Genomic DNA, 13,834 nt, shown 5'->3' with positions numbered 1-13,834 from the left:
TAAAATTATTTTGAACTAAAAAAAAAAAAAAAAAAAAAAAAAAGACTTCCTTTATGTTTTTAAAAAAAACATCTCTGTGCAATGCAATATGAGAACATTAAATGGCCGTTGAGTAGAACATCATGAAAAACACACTTCTCTGTGGAAGCATGAACAAATGTATCTCCCTGCACCACAAGATGGCCAGCACAGATTGATGGGTTGGTTTTAAAGGCACTTAAATGTGACGTAGCAACCCGGAAGTTAACAAGCAAGTTTGATGCACTGAAAACCAAACCAGGAATCCAAAAAGACAGAAGATAAATGTAAATCATATGCACGTTTGTTTGTTGTACATAAAAATTAATAACCAGAGGGGCTGGTGACAAAGTGGTCAAATGAAAAACAGGGATTTAAAAAACCGATTCCATTTCAGTTTTACATTGAGCTCATCAGGCTCCTCACTGCACCTTGTGAATCCAGAATTGCTCTCGCTGGGCTAAACGTCTTTTACGATCATAAGACCCTTCCGGAATATGATCAATAATACTACAACGTAGATCTTCAAAACTGTGGGGAGCTTGTAGTTTGTTGTGTGCTAAACAACTTTTGTGTTCAGTGATCCGTGTTCTGAACTGACATGTATTCTCGGACATGGGCAGGTAACCATATAAATCATATAAGAGGTTGTACATATTGTTGTATGTCTCAAAATGTACTCTTCGCCCATCCGTGGATGAAAAAAATATTGGTGCCACTCCAATGTAATCCCACAAATTAAACATTACTGGCATTTGGAATGGCCACCCATCCTTTCTGTTGTTGTTGCCATAGATTTTTATATCAGAAGGACTTAAAAGTTCTTCTGCCTCATAAATGCACTTATAAAATGAAAATCCTGAAAGGTCAGGTGCATCTCCATTACATTCCAATGTCTCCGCAGAGTTCACATCACCTCATTGATTTTGTGCGAATACTGAAAAATGCAGATAACCACATTCTCTTCGGAAATTCTAACCTGAGGGATAAATAACAAGTCCCTGTTCAGATGTTTTGCTAGCTTATAAGTTCCTTTTAATGTTTTTGAAGGATACTCTCTATCCTGTAAACACAGTCAAAAATGTTTGCTTCGTTTCTTAAATTCAGTGATGTCAGAGCATATTCTTCGATACCTGAAGAATTGGGACACTGGTAAACTGTGCTTTAAAGGAAGAGGATGATTGCTTGAAAAGCAAGAAATGTATTCCTGTCAGTGGATTTTCTGAACACAGTGATCTCCAAAACATCCACCCCTTTAGTTATCAAAACATCTAAAAAAGATATCGGATGTGGATCACTCAAGATGCTGAATTGAATTTTCGGATATCTTGAAGTCTCATGGAATGACTCTAAGATTTCCCGGGGACCAGTCCAGATGACAAAAATGTTATCAATGAATCATATCCCACTGTTATCACAGCTCTAATAATAATAAATAATTTAAGTGTAAGTAAAGTGCTCAGACCCATCAACCAATGTCGTTTAGTAATGAAACTAAACTATGGCTGCATTGGGACCATCATTGCCTTTACTGTCCCTTCCTAGAAGGTAGAATGAGTCAATGAATCATAACCATGTAGCTGTATATTCAGCAAACAGATTGTTTTTAATCCAATTCTCTTCAAATTTTTGCATAAAGAGATTGGCTACAGAGGGTGCCCTAGTGGCACCCAAGGCAACCGTTGAGGTTTGCTGAAAATATCTATCCGTATACTGAAAATAATTCTTTTGCATTGCCAGAGCCATGATCTCAACCAAAATGTTTGTAGGAATTCTTGTTGTATCCGCATGTTTTTCCAAAAATTATTTGATAATAGAGAGCTTTCAACTGAGGGATAACTGTGTACAATGCCTTGACGTCCAAGGTCACAAGATGTCACTTCAGAAATATTGGTGAAGTCTGCCAATTTTGACAAGAAATGAGATGAGTCACACAAATAAGACACGATACAATCAGTCTAAGAAAGATGTCAACAAAAGTAGAAAGTGGCTCCAACAGGGAACCTCTGCTGGACACACTTCAACATTAAGATATTCATATACATGCTTAGTCAAAAAACCACTGTCCCACCCCGTCAATGTCAACTTCAGAATAATCTCAGCCAGTGCTGGGGTGGGATTATGTTCCAATTTCATGTAGTCAGTCAAAACCATTAACAACCTTATAACCTCCTCATCGTACTTTGAAATATCCATAACTACTACTACCCCACCCTTATCTGCCTTGCAAATTCGCAAAGATTTATCTGCCTGAAGGGATTTTAAGGCAAGAAATTTGCCTTTTGGGAAAGATTATATGGTTGGTATATTTTCCTTTTATCCATATATCTTTTAACATCTCTCACCACCAACTCCTTGAATGTTATTAAATGGGAACTAGGAGGAGTGGGGGAAACCCAATTGGAGTGATTACGAATAATCAAATCATCCATAGTCTCAATAGAATGTTTGACAATGTATTCTTTTAAGTGTAATTTTCAAAAAAAAAACAAAAACAAAAAACCTTTCAAGATCAACCCTTAGTTGAAATGTTTGAACTGGTTGAACCGAGACAAAGGTCAGGCCCTTAGATTAAACCAATAGCTCGCTAGAGATAAGAGAGTGAGATGATAAATTGAATACTACTGTATGGCTATGTGTGTCTGTGTCTTTGGCTGTGTACTGTCTAAGGTCATCAGTCTATATATCACTTGGATCTACATAGAGCCTTGAGAGAGAGCTAAATCTTGCACTTCAGCAAAAAGTGCAGCCTTGAAGTAAAAGCTGGACTTGATATATTGCTAAAGGTTAGCCAGCCAGCAGTTAAAGGTTGAAAGACTCTTTCTCTGTAATTTTTGCCTACACCATAAATAAAATGTGCCTTAGGGCATGTACAGTACACTTTACCTCTCTATATGGTTGCCAGATCCACATAGTCAGCTGATCACAGACATCCCTTAAAGAGACATTGCTAAGATATATAATTTTGACAGAGTATGGGGTTGACTCCTAGATAGACTGGGAGTATTGAACATGCTTGAATAGCCTCGCAGCATTATTAAAAAAAAATGAAAATTGAAGTAACAGGCATTCAGCCTCAATTCTCATGTACAATTTTTGCTGCTATACAACTAAAGAAAATCAAAGTAAAACAGCATATTTGAGCTTTAACATACATTAATAAATTTGGTTCAAACCCCTTTTATTTCCTTCTCAGCACCTTCCTAGACTTTTCATTTGTACAGAAATGGAATGAAATTATAATTATACAGTAGCATAGCAGATGATGAAAGACAAAGACTAATTTGTCCCATCCAGTCTGCTCGGTTATTTTGGTCGGCACTGCTGAGGATAAATCTAAGCTGCCAGCTGTAGACAATATATGTTGGATATCACTCCTTATCTAAATCAGTTTTTGTTCTGTGCTCATGCTGGATAGACAATCATACAAGTTCACAAGTACTCAAGCTCACCCACAGCCTATGTGTTATCATCAGGCTTTTAATAATCTAAACAGTTACCAAAGCTAATGATGCTAGGAACTGGAATTAATAAGGCTATTACCAAATCATCTGGCTGCCAATATCCCTGTGGTCTTACTGGACAGCATCTGAATATTGTCTGCCTGACCCATTTAGTTTCTAGGGCAATGGCTTACAAGTTTATTAAAAATTTGATTAATCATTTATCAAGAATTCTAAGCGATGTACAATTAAAATAAGGGAAATGCAGTGTTCCCCCACGAATTTGCGGTTTGCGGACTCGCTCATTTGCAGTCAAATGCGTGTCAAAGCAGCTCCTGATTGGTGTAGTCTGACTTTACTACAGGAAGAGGCGGTCGGAGCAGACCGTGAGTGATTTTCTTCACCCGCTGGCTCTCCTGCCTCTCCAGATGCCCTCTCCTGCCTCCTCTGCCTTTTGACAGGTGAAGAACCACATTTGCAGTTTTTCAAAATTCACAGGGGTTCATAGAAAACAGACAAGATGGCAAAGACAATAACAGACATACTGGAACATTGGGAAAAGGGTGAGCTACAATGTTGTAAGGAAAGAAACATGACATAGAAGAGGCAAGGGGAGGGGGAAGAAAATGCAAGATGTGTAGAGGTCAAAGCTTGAAGCAGGAAGAAATTAAAAATTGAGAGTTTGAAGGCTAGATGGAATTAGGACTCAAACGCTTCTTTGAAAAGAAAACTTTTAAGGGTTCCTTTGAATTTTTCAATACTTTTTTCCTCCCTTAAGTGGGCTGGCAGGGAATTCCATATCAGTGGGGCTGTTACCGAAAAATATGGTCGTATGATGTGTGTTAACAACTTTTAATGAGGGGACTGACAATAGACTTTGAGCAGTGGATCTTAGTAGACTTACCCCCTCTTTTACGAAACTGCGATAGCAGTTTCTAGCACAGGGAGCCACGCTGAATGGCCTGCACTGCTCCCGACGCTCATAGGAATTCAGTGAGCGTCGGGAGCAGCACGGGCCATTCAGCACAGCTTTTGCATTTCGTAAAAGGAGGCATTAGTAGTGGTCTTTATTGCAAAGCCTGCGAGCCGATGGCAGCCCTCTGAGACATCTGTGGCAGCCAAGAATATCATCCCCCCATCGGGATCCGGAACTTTTTGTTTTCAGCTCTGCAGTCCTGCACTCTTCAGGCATGAATGAAGATGCTTTCCCTCTGGTACAGATGCTGTCCCTCTGCTACAGCTTCCTACCAGAGGACATGAAGCTGTAGCAGATGGAAAGCCAGACCTCTTTGAGAAGAAAGACGGGGAGGAAAGGGGAAATGGATGGTGTACATGGATGGAGAGGAAGGGAAGGGCAAAGAGAGAGATGGTACACATGGATCGAGAGGAGGGGAATACATGGAAAAGTAGACAGATTGAGAAGGAAACAGAAAAATGGAAGAAAGTTGAAATGTTAAAAGTTAATGCCAAAGATGGATGTAGAGCAGAAAATGAAGGAGAGTAAAACAGCAAATGGATAAGATGGTCCTGGAAACAAAAGCATAAACAGAAGGAAGTGCAGCCAGAGCCTGGGAAAAGATGATTAGAAAAAATAAAATTGCCAGACAACAAAAGTAGGAGAAATGATTTTATTTTCAATTCAGTGATTGAAATATGTCAGTTTTGAGAATTTATATCTGCTGTCTATATTGTGCATTGTTCAGGAAAAAAATGCATTTCTCTCTGTTTCTCTGGTGGTGTAGTACATGCAGAGTCTGGCCTCATGGGTTTCAGTTGTGTATATTTTGACTTTTAGTTTGTGGCCCTGCACTTGCATAGGGTTCATTGTGTGATCAAGGCCAGGTGTTCTGGCAGGAATGTCAAGAAGTGCTATTGGCATCATTGCCCTAAATAAGAGGATATTTGTTGAATCTTCTTCAGCCTTTTTGGATCCAAAACGGCCCTCACTTCAAAATTAGTGAAGACCACTGTTCTAAGGAGTTGTGGCTTGCTGGTTCAGTAGTTGGGTCACTATTACAAGCTTTTGAGTGTTCATTTTTCTTGTAGTTCAGCAGGAAAATTGAGCAGATTCAGGCAACAAGCTTGAGCCATTCTAAGAATACCAATAAATGTCTACCATTACAATATGGCACACCAAGGCATTATCTCTTTCAGATTTACATTAAAATAATGGAAAGCTATAGGGACTGATTCAGCCTGTAGCGGCAAATGGCTGGTAAGTCACTTTTAGTTGTGGGCTGAACTAACTCTGGATATTCAATGAAGGGTGTAGCTCCAGGCATTGAATATCTGGGTATGACCATTGTCCCAGAAGTTAACTGGGCAGTGGCCAATATTCAGTCCGGTGCCCAGTTAACTTACCATATAAAATTAGGACAGTTAAGTGGCTGTCCTAATGTACATTCCTTGCAGTAAAGTTTTCGGACACAACATTAAGCTTGACTTAGATAACAGGGCAGGTGGTCTACAAAGTCCAAAATGGTGGTTAACTAAAAAGCAGCACAACCAAAAAGCAAGTTCAATTTTGTTGTGTGGGTTTCAGATAAAACCTGACACAGGCCGTGTTTTGCCCACATTAAGGGCTGCATCAGGGGCTAGTAAAAGTAAAAAAAAACAATAAAACTGAAAATCTCTATCATAATAAAACATTAAAACATATATGTACAATCAACAATATAAAAGTGTCTATAAATGTCTATAAATAACATAGGGACTACAAGAAAAGCCTATAAGGTAAAAAATATACATAAATGCAGGTGATTGCTATACCTTATAAACAGAGGCTCTAATTGAAAAATAATCCAGAGTGTAAATAATGGAATGCTGACAAAGATAAAAGTCCATATTATAGGGACAAAGCAATGTTCCCTCTAAGGATTGATGAGGTGTGTGCAAAAAAAAATATGCATGAGCGACAAGTTACATACTCCACAAATTTATGAGCAGGCGCGGAGGACGAGTGCCCGTGAGATTGTGGGAGGGTTAAATACTCAAAACTTAGAAGAATAACAATTTACTTAAAATTTTTGCTTCGCCAGCTTTCTGGTATCTTTACATACAGCGGCGTACCTAGCATATGTAACACCCGGGGTCCATAATTTTTTGGCACCCCCCCCCCCATCTGTACGAAAAACATGATTTTTAGTAACAAGCCACACGTCACACATGAGTACCTAGGAAAAGGCAGCATCTTACATATTGCAGTGAGCAGTACAGTGGTGCCTCACACAACGAACTTAATTGGTTCCAGGAGCAAGTTTGTTATGTGAAACGTTCGTTATGTGAAACGCGTTTTCCCATAGGAATACATGTAAAAAAAAATAATTCGTTCTGCAGCATAAAATATGCTAAGATGACATAAAAAAGATAAATTTTTTGTTATTATTTTTATTTAGATACATCTAAAAACATACATCTCCCTGTCCTTTTACTTCCACTATCTTCCTATCCCATCTCTATTCCCTTTTGTCCCTCTCCCCATGATCAATCATCTCACCACCTCTCTCTGCCCTCACCCTCAGGGTTCAAGATTGCTTCCACTCTTTTTCCTGTTGTTCTCTCTGCCTGTCACCCTATGATTTAGCATCCCTTCTGCCCTTGTCCAATATTTCCCCTTCTCTCCCTCCCTCTCATCCCCTGCTCCAACATGTGCTTTCAGCGGCCTTCTCCCCCCTTAAGCGTCTTTCCTTCTCCACTCCACCTTTCCTCCCTCCCTGCCTCCACCTTTGTGGCGCTTTTGCACCCGACCGACAACAGAACAGGCCCGGTCGGACAAATCTCCCTGTCCTGTAGCCGCGAATCTAAATTACCTTCTTACAGCAGCTGGATTATTGAAGCTGCTGTAAGAGGTAATTTAGATTCGCGGCTACAGGGCAGGGAGGTTTGTCGGCCGGGCCTGTTGTCGGTCGATCGGGGGACCTGACCAGCTGTGCACATTCTTCGGGGCGGACCGCCCCCTCCCCCCTCTTTCGTTCGCCATTGCCTTCTTCCTACCTGCCCTGCCGCAGCCGCACACAGCCGAACGGAAGTCTTCCTGATGTCAGCGCTGACGTCGGAGGAAGGGAGGGCTTTGCTTAAGCCCTCCCTCCGACGTCAGCGCTGACATCGGGAAGATTTCCGTTCGGCTGTGTGCTGCGACAGGGCAGGTAAGGAGAAGGAGACTACCCTCGCGGCTCGACCAACCCCGCTGCGATCCAACCCCGCAGGAACCCCGGACTTCGTTGTGTGAAACGAAGTCCGTTGTACGAATCAAGACATAAAGTTCGTTGTGCGCAGCGTTCGCTGTGCGAGGCGTTCGCTGTGCGAGGCACCACTGTACATCAATACACCCATTGTAAAACTAAACAAGCCAGACCAGAACAGATCAATCCTACACCGTCAATCCTAACAGAAAACCATGTCTTTCGAACACACAGAACACAGAAAACACCTTCGCCTAGTATGGAATATGTCATCACAAACTAATCCCTCCCTCTTTTACAAAACTGTAGTGTAGATTTTAGCCACGGTGGTAAAAGCTCTGATGCTCATAGAATTCTGAGCATCAGAGCTGCTACCACCACAGCTGGCACTAAAAAACGCTCCACAGTTTTGTAAAAGGGGGGATAAAATAGAAATACACGGCTTCAACGCTCTAGCTCAGGGGTGCCCAAACTTTTTGGGCTTGCGAGCTACTTTAAAATGACCAAGTCAAAATGATCTACCAACAATAAAATTAAAAAACACAAAGCACACTATACGCTGAGAAAATGTTAATTATCATTCCTATTCTGGGTTTTTTCAAAGAGGTCAAGGCAGATGACTCTATGCTTTGTCACCTCAGTAACAACCATACAAAAATAGACAAATATACCCCCCTTCCTTTTTATTAAACCACAATAGCATTTTTTAGCGCAGGGAACTGCGCTAAATTCCCAGCGCTGCTTTCGACGCTCATAGGCTCCCTGCGCTAAAAAACACTATTGCGGTTTAGTAAAAGGGGGCCATAGTGCAAAATATAGACAGCATATATAAATTCAGACACATTTTGATCACTAAATTTAAAATAAAATCATTTTTCCTAACTTGTCTGTGATTTCATGAGTCTCTGGTTGCACTTTCATCTTCTGACTGTGCATCCAATCTTTCTTCCCTTCTTTCAGCCTGTATGCTTCCTCTCCTCCAGACCTCATTCCCTCCCCTAACTTTTTCTTCCTCTCTCCCTGCCCTTTCTTTCTTTTTTCTCTCTTGATGCCCACTTTCTTTTTTTCTGTTTCCCTTCTGTCTCCCTGCCTGCCCCCTTTCTTTCTTTCTTTCTCCCTACCCTCCACAAAGCCACTGCTGCCACCATGGGGGAAAACAGGCCCCAAGCCAGGCGCAGCTGCCCCAAGCTCTCTCTGCTTCCCACCATCGGGCCGACCAGCATCCCCCGACGTCAATTCTGCCATCGGAGAGGAAGTTCTGCCCAGCCAGGCAGCGATTGGCTGGCCCGAACTTCCTCTCTGACGGCAGCCTTAGGGGGGGTGCACAGCCGGCCAGATCCGGACCTGGCCAGCTGTGCACCCCCCTAAGGCTGCACCCAGGGCGGACCGCCCTCCCGCCCCCCCTTGGTACGCCACTGAAGTCATGGCAGCGGCTCCTCTCACGATCCCCACCTGCGTCGGAAGTGTATCGGGGATCTTACTATGCAGTCCTCAGTTTCCCACTGCGTATTTTAGTGAGCGACACGAGAAAAATTATGAGCGACGCCAATGAAAATAGTGAGCGATCGCTCGTGCACTCAGCTGAAAGGGAACATTGGAACCAAGTATAACAGCGCATCAAACAACAAACAAACAAGCCAAACCAGCCATGGAAAAATGAGAGAACATACCTAGATGGCGCAAACAAACTGAAACACCAGCGGCTGAAAGCTAGAAAGGAATTAAACAAGAATGGTACACCTAAGAGCAGAGGCTAAAACACCAATCAAACCTCTAAAACAAAAAAGAGCATAAAAAAGTCATCCTTACCAACAAAGCAAAAGGTAACAGCACTCAAAAGCGTGTCTGTGAAAACTAGCAACATTAAGTGCCTGTTAACAACTGCAGGTACAGTGGTGCCTCACACAACGAACGCCTCGCACAGCGAACGCTGCACACAACGAACTTCATGTCTTGATTCATACAACGAACTTCGTTTCACACAACGAAGTCGCCCGAGCTGCCGATGTATTGCATCCTTCCGCGCAGGCACTGCAGGCAGTCGTTAGTCACTGCGCTTAACTGCCCTCTCTCACAGCCCTTCGCCTGGCTCCCTGTGCAGTGGCGGACCGTCGGCTCGCCTCCTTTTATGGAGGGGCCCGGCGCCTACTGCTGATGCGTTGGGGGGGGCGGAGCTACTCTCGCCGCTTCCCCGATGCTAGAAAAAAAAAAAAAAGAAAAGTTAAGTCCCAGTTTTTGCCGCTGAGACTCTGCCCTCTCTCACTGTATACAGTCGTCCTTTTAAGATAAACTCAATATTTTTTATATATCATGGCTTCTAAAAAAAGCAGGAAGGTGATTTCTGTTGAAATGAAACGGGAAATAATTAGAAGGAGTGAATGTGGGGTAAAACAGTGTGACCTCGTCAAAGAGTTTGGCCTCAGCAAGACCACCATTTTCACCATTTTGACAAATTTATCTTTTTTTATGTCATCTTAGCATATTTTATGCTGCAGAACGAATTATTTTTTTTAACATGTATTGTTATGGGAAAACGCGTTTCACATAACAAACTTTTCGCATAACAAACTTGCTCCTGGAACGAATTAAGTTCGTTGTGTGAGGCACCACTGTACTTTTAAAGTGAGACACAGAGGTCAAATGCTAGCGAAGGTAAAAATCCATATTATAGGGAGCAAGCATGACAGCACATAAAACAATTATAAAGCCAAATCAGCTATTAAAAATATTAACAAAGCCAAACCAGCCATGAAAATATGAGGGTACATACCTAGGTGGTGTATAGAAACTGAATCACTAGCAGATGAAAGCTAGAAAGAAATTTTTTTTAAAAAAATTGTACAATTAAGAGCCAAAGCTAAAACCCCAGTAAAACCTCTAAATCAAAAGAGAAACTGAATAAAAGTCATCCTTACCAGCAAAGCAAAAGGTAATAGCACTCAAAAGTATATCTCTGTGGAGGCTAGTAGTGTTAGATAACCAGCATTCAAGAGTGTATCTCTGTGAAGACAAGCAGTATAATTGTCTGCTAACAGCTGCAGGCACTTTTAAAGTGAGTCACAGAGGTCAAATGGCAAGGAGACAAAACTACAAAAAACAGATTATAAAACCTAAAAAGCACAAAAATAACATTCAGAAATGCTTTAAAATGCTGACAGATGCAAAAAAAGTACATGAAAACCATCCAAAATAAAAACCATGATGATATCATCAGCTAATTAGCATACTGCTCTACAAAAGCTAAAACCAACTTGTAAAGACAAAGAACCAAGTTAAAAACAGATGAAATGACTTGAAAGTGCTTCTTTGTGCTAAAATATACAAAGAAAAAAACCTTTCATAGAACCACAAAAATGTGTACAAATTGTGATAAAAAGTCACTTCATATGAAAGAGAATGTCAAGGGAGGCTAAAATATCTACCGTAATTACTAACACAATTAACGTAAGCAGACAATTAAAAAATGCATATAAAATTACTATCTAAAACATAACATCATGAGCTAACTTGCTAGCTAAAGCCCTAAAGATAAAACTATAATAAATATGCTCCCTGATGTAAAATGCATTTATAAAAAAAGAAGCCCTCAGAGAATCTTAAAATAAAAAACACATGTACAGTTATAGACACTGATAAATCAGTCTCATTATTGAGACCCTCTGGAGAAAATGTTCTGAACTGAAAGATAAATCTCTGTTCTATCTTTAATAAAAGCGCATCTAGAGAACCTCCTCTCCAGAAACCTGACGTTTTAAAGCACTTTTATGCTCCAAAATATGTATGTTAAATCTTCTTTTAGTTTTGCCATAAGAACATAAGAATTGGCGCTGCTGGATCAGACCAATGGTCCATCGTGCCCAGCAATGAGAATTAGCAAGAAAATTATAGGATGAGGGAGATGGAAAGCTGCAAATAGAAGCAGATTGAGATGCAGAAAAATAGATGGGAGGAAAATTGAAAGGAAATGTTTAAAGTCAGAGATGGATGTAGGTAGGGTTACCATATTTTGTTCAATAAAATCCTGGGTGCATAGCCTTGCCCTGTTCTGCCCTAAGCCCCACCCCCCAAAAGCTACATTTAAAAAAAATTCTGACTTATGGGCCATGTCCGGGGACCTCTGAGCACCCATGGACACGTGTGACATTATCCACACATGTTCAGAGGCCCTTCAGACAAGGCCAGAACTTTCCAAAACCCAGACAACTGCTAGGTTTTGGAAAGTCTGTCTGAGCACTCGAACAGTCCTTTAAAAAGAGGACATGTCTGGGTTTTCCCAGACATCTGGTAATCCTAGATGTAGGAGAGGAAGTGAGGAGAGAAGTGACAGATAGACTGAAGACCCTGGAAAGAAAATAAAAAAAGACAGAAGAAGTAGAAACTGGAAACTGGGATAAACATGAATAAAAGGACCAGACAACAAAGGTAGAAGAAAATAATTTTATTTTTAAATTAATGAACAGAATAAAGCAGATTTACAGTAAATTTACACTGCTTTCTTTTTATTTTCCAAAGTGTAGAGTGCTGTTTCTATGTTTTTTTTCTCTGGTGTTGCTTTGTTTCTCTGGTGTTGCTTAATTGTTGTCTACATTTATTTAAGTTTTAGTTGCTTGTAGTTGTGTTTTCCTATGAAAGCACCTTGTTGTGAATATGTTAGCTTTGGGATATACACCATCAATCCACAACGGCATATAATAAACTTCAAAGTGCCTAATTTCTAAGCAATCTTTTTTTCTTCAGATAATACATTTCTAAGTACCTCTATGGTCTTCAGTTCCAGCCAACCACCAGCTAAATTATTTGAAGGCTTGTTTCTCTTTCTGGCTTTTATTCATCATCAGACCTTAGTTTTTTTAAAGTGCTTGTGCTCTATACTCTATGTTTGTGCAAATCAATAAACTTTTCTTATACAACTTTAAAACTTATGTAATGTCAAACCTTGGTTTATGAGCATAATTTGTTCCAGAAGCATGCTTGTAATCCAAAGCACTCGTATATCAAAGCGAATTTCCCCATAGGAAATAATGGAAACTCAGGCGATTCATTCCACAACCCACAAACTTTAATACAAAATACTATACATACTCGTTCATTTAGAATAGTCACTACATTCCCACAGCATCAGAGAGAGAAGAACCATCGGGTCAGTTGTGATGATGTGATGCGTGTATATTGTATGTACTCGTATTTGCAAGACTTTGCTTGTTTAGAACAGTCACTACACTCTTGCAATGTCAGAGAGAGAACTATTGACTCTGTTGTGATGTGTGTACTGTATATTGTATGTACTTGTATTGCAAGACATTCCATGTATATTAAGTTAAAATTTAATCAAATGTTTTGCTTGTCTTGCAAAACACTTGCAAACCAAGTTACTTGCAATCCAAGGTTTTACTGCACTTAGCTTTAGCTATTTCTTCATTTATTTTTTTTGAACCTCGGGAAGGACCTTAAGGTTCAACAAGTTTCTCCCGGATGAAACTTGTTGAACCTTAAGGTCCTTCCCAAGGTTCAAAAAAAAGAATGAAGAAATAGCTAAAGCTAAATACATAAGTTTTAAAGTTGTATAAGAAAAGTTTATTGATTTGCACAAAACATAGAGTATAGAGCACAAGCACTTTAAAAAACTAAGGTCTGATGATGAATAAAAGCCAGAAAGAGAAACAAGCCTTCAAATAATTTGGCTGGTGGTTGGCTGGAACTGAAGACCATAGAGGTACTTAGAAATGTATTATCTGAAGAAGAAAAGATTGCTTAGAAATTAGGCACTTTGAAGTTTATTATATGCCGTTGTGGATTGATGGTGTATATTACATAGACAATGTCATAAACAACATTGGGCTATTTCAATACATGAGCTTTGGGATATATGCATCACATATCTTTTTATTATATTTATTGACTTACGAGACAGCTGATGGGTAAGAGAGTGAGCAATCTTTATAGATTGGCCCATCATGACAACCCAAATTTCTAACCTTGGTTTATATTTGAGTCAACCTTTTTTTTTTTTTGGGGGGGGAGGATACCTCAGTTTATATTCAGATTGGTTTATATTTAAGTATATACGGTAATCCATGAGCAGCTGGGTATGCAGAAGCTGTCAGCCAAGTGGGTGCCCAACTGTTAGAATACTGACAAGATGTTGAGTGGACACTTCCAAGTTGATTTTGCAGCATTTTCAGCGAGCTGGTG

At 40.3% G+C, this 13,834-nt stretch overlaps 1 long non-coding RNA gene across 1 annotated transcript; it reads right to left on the bottom strand.

The window, feature by feature from the left end:
• Positions 1-5,148: 5,148 nt before the first annotated feature.
• On the bottom strand, positions 5,149-10,645 carry LOC117353749. The gene is made up of 3 exons (XR_004538015.1): positions 10,558-10,645; positions 10,413-10,452; positions 5,149-5,553 (listed from the first exon to the last, which is right to left on the bottom strand). It is a non-coding gene; the product is annotated as an uncharacterized LOC117353749 (long non-coding RNA).
• Positions 10,646-13,834: the final 3,189 nt, after the last annotated feature.

Source organism: Geotrypetes seraphini, chromosome 2 (genome assembly GCF_902459505.1).
Source record: "Geotrypetes seraphini chromosome 2, aGeoSer1.1, whole genome shotgun sequence".
NCBI classification, from domain to species: domain Eukaryota; kingdom Metazoa; phylum Chordata; class Amphibia; order Gymnophiona; family Dermophiidae; genus Geotrypetes; species Geotrypetes seraphini.
Note: the sequence above shows the minus strand (reverse complement) of the source record. Positions and strands in the feature narration are given on the sequence as shown.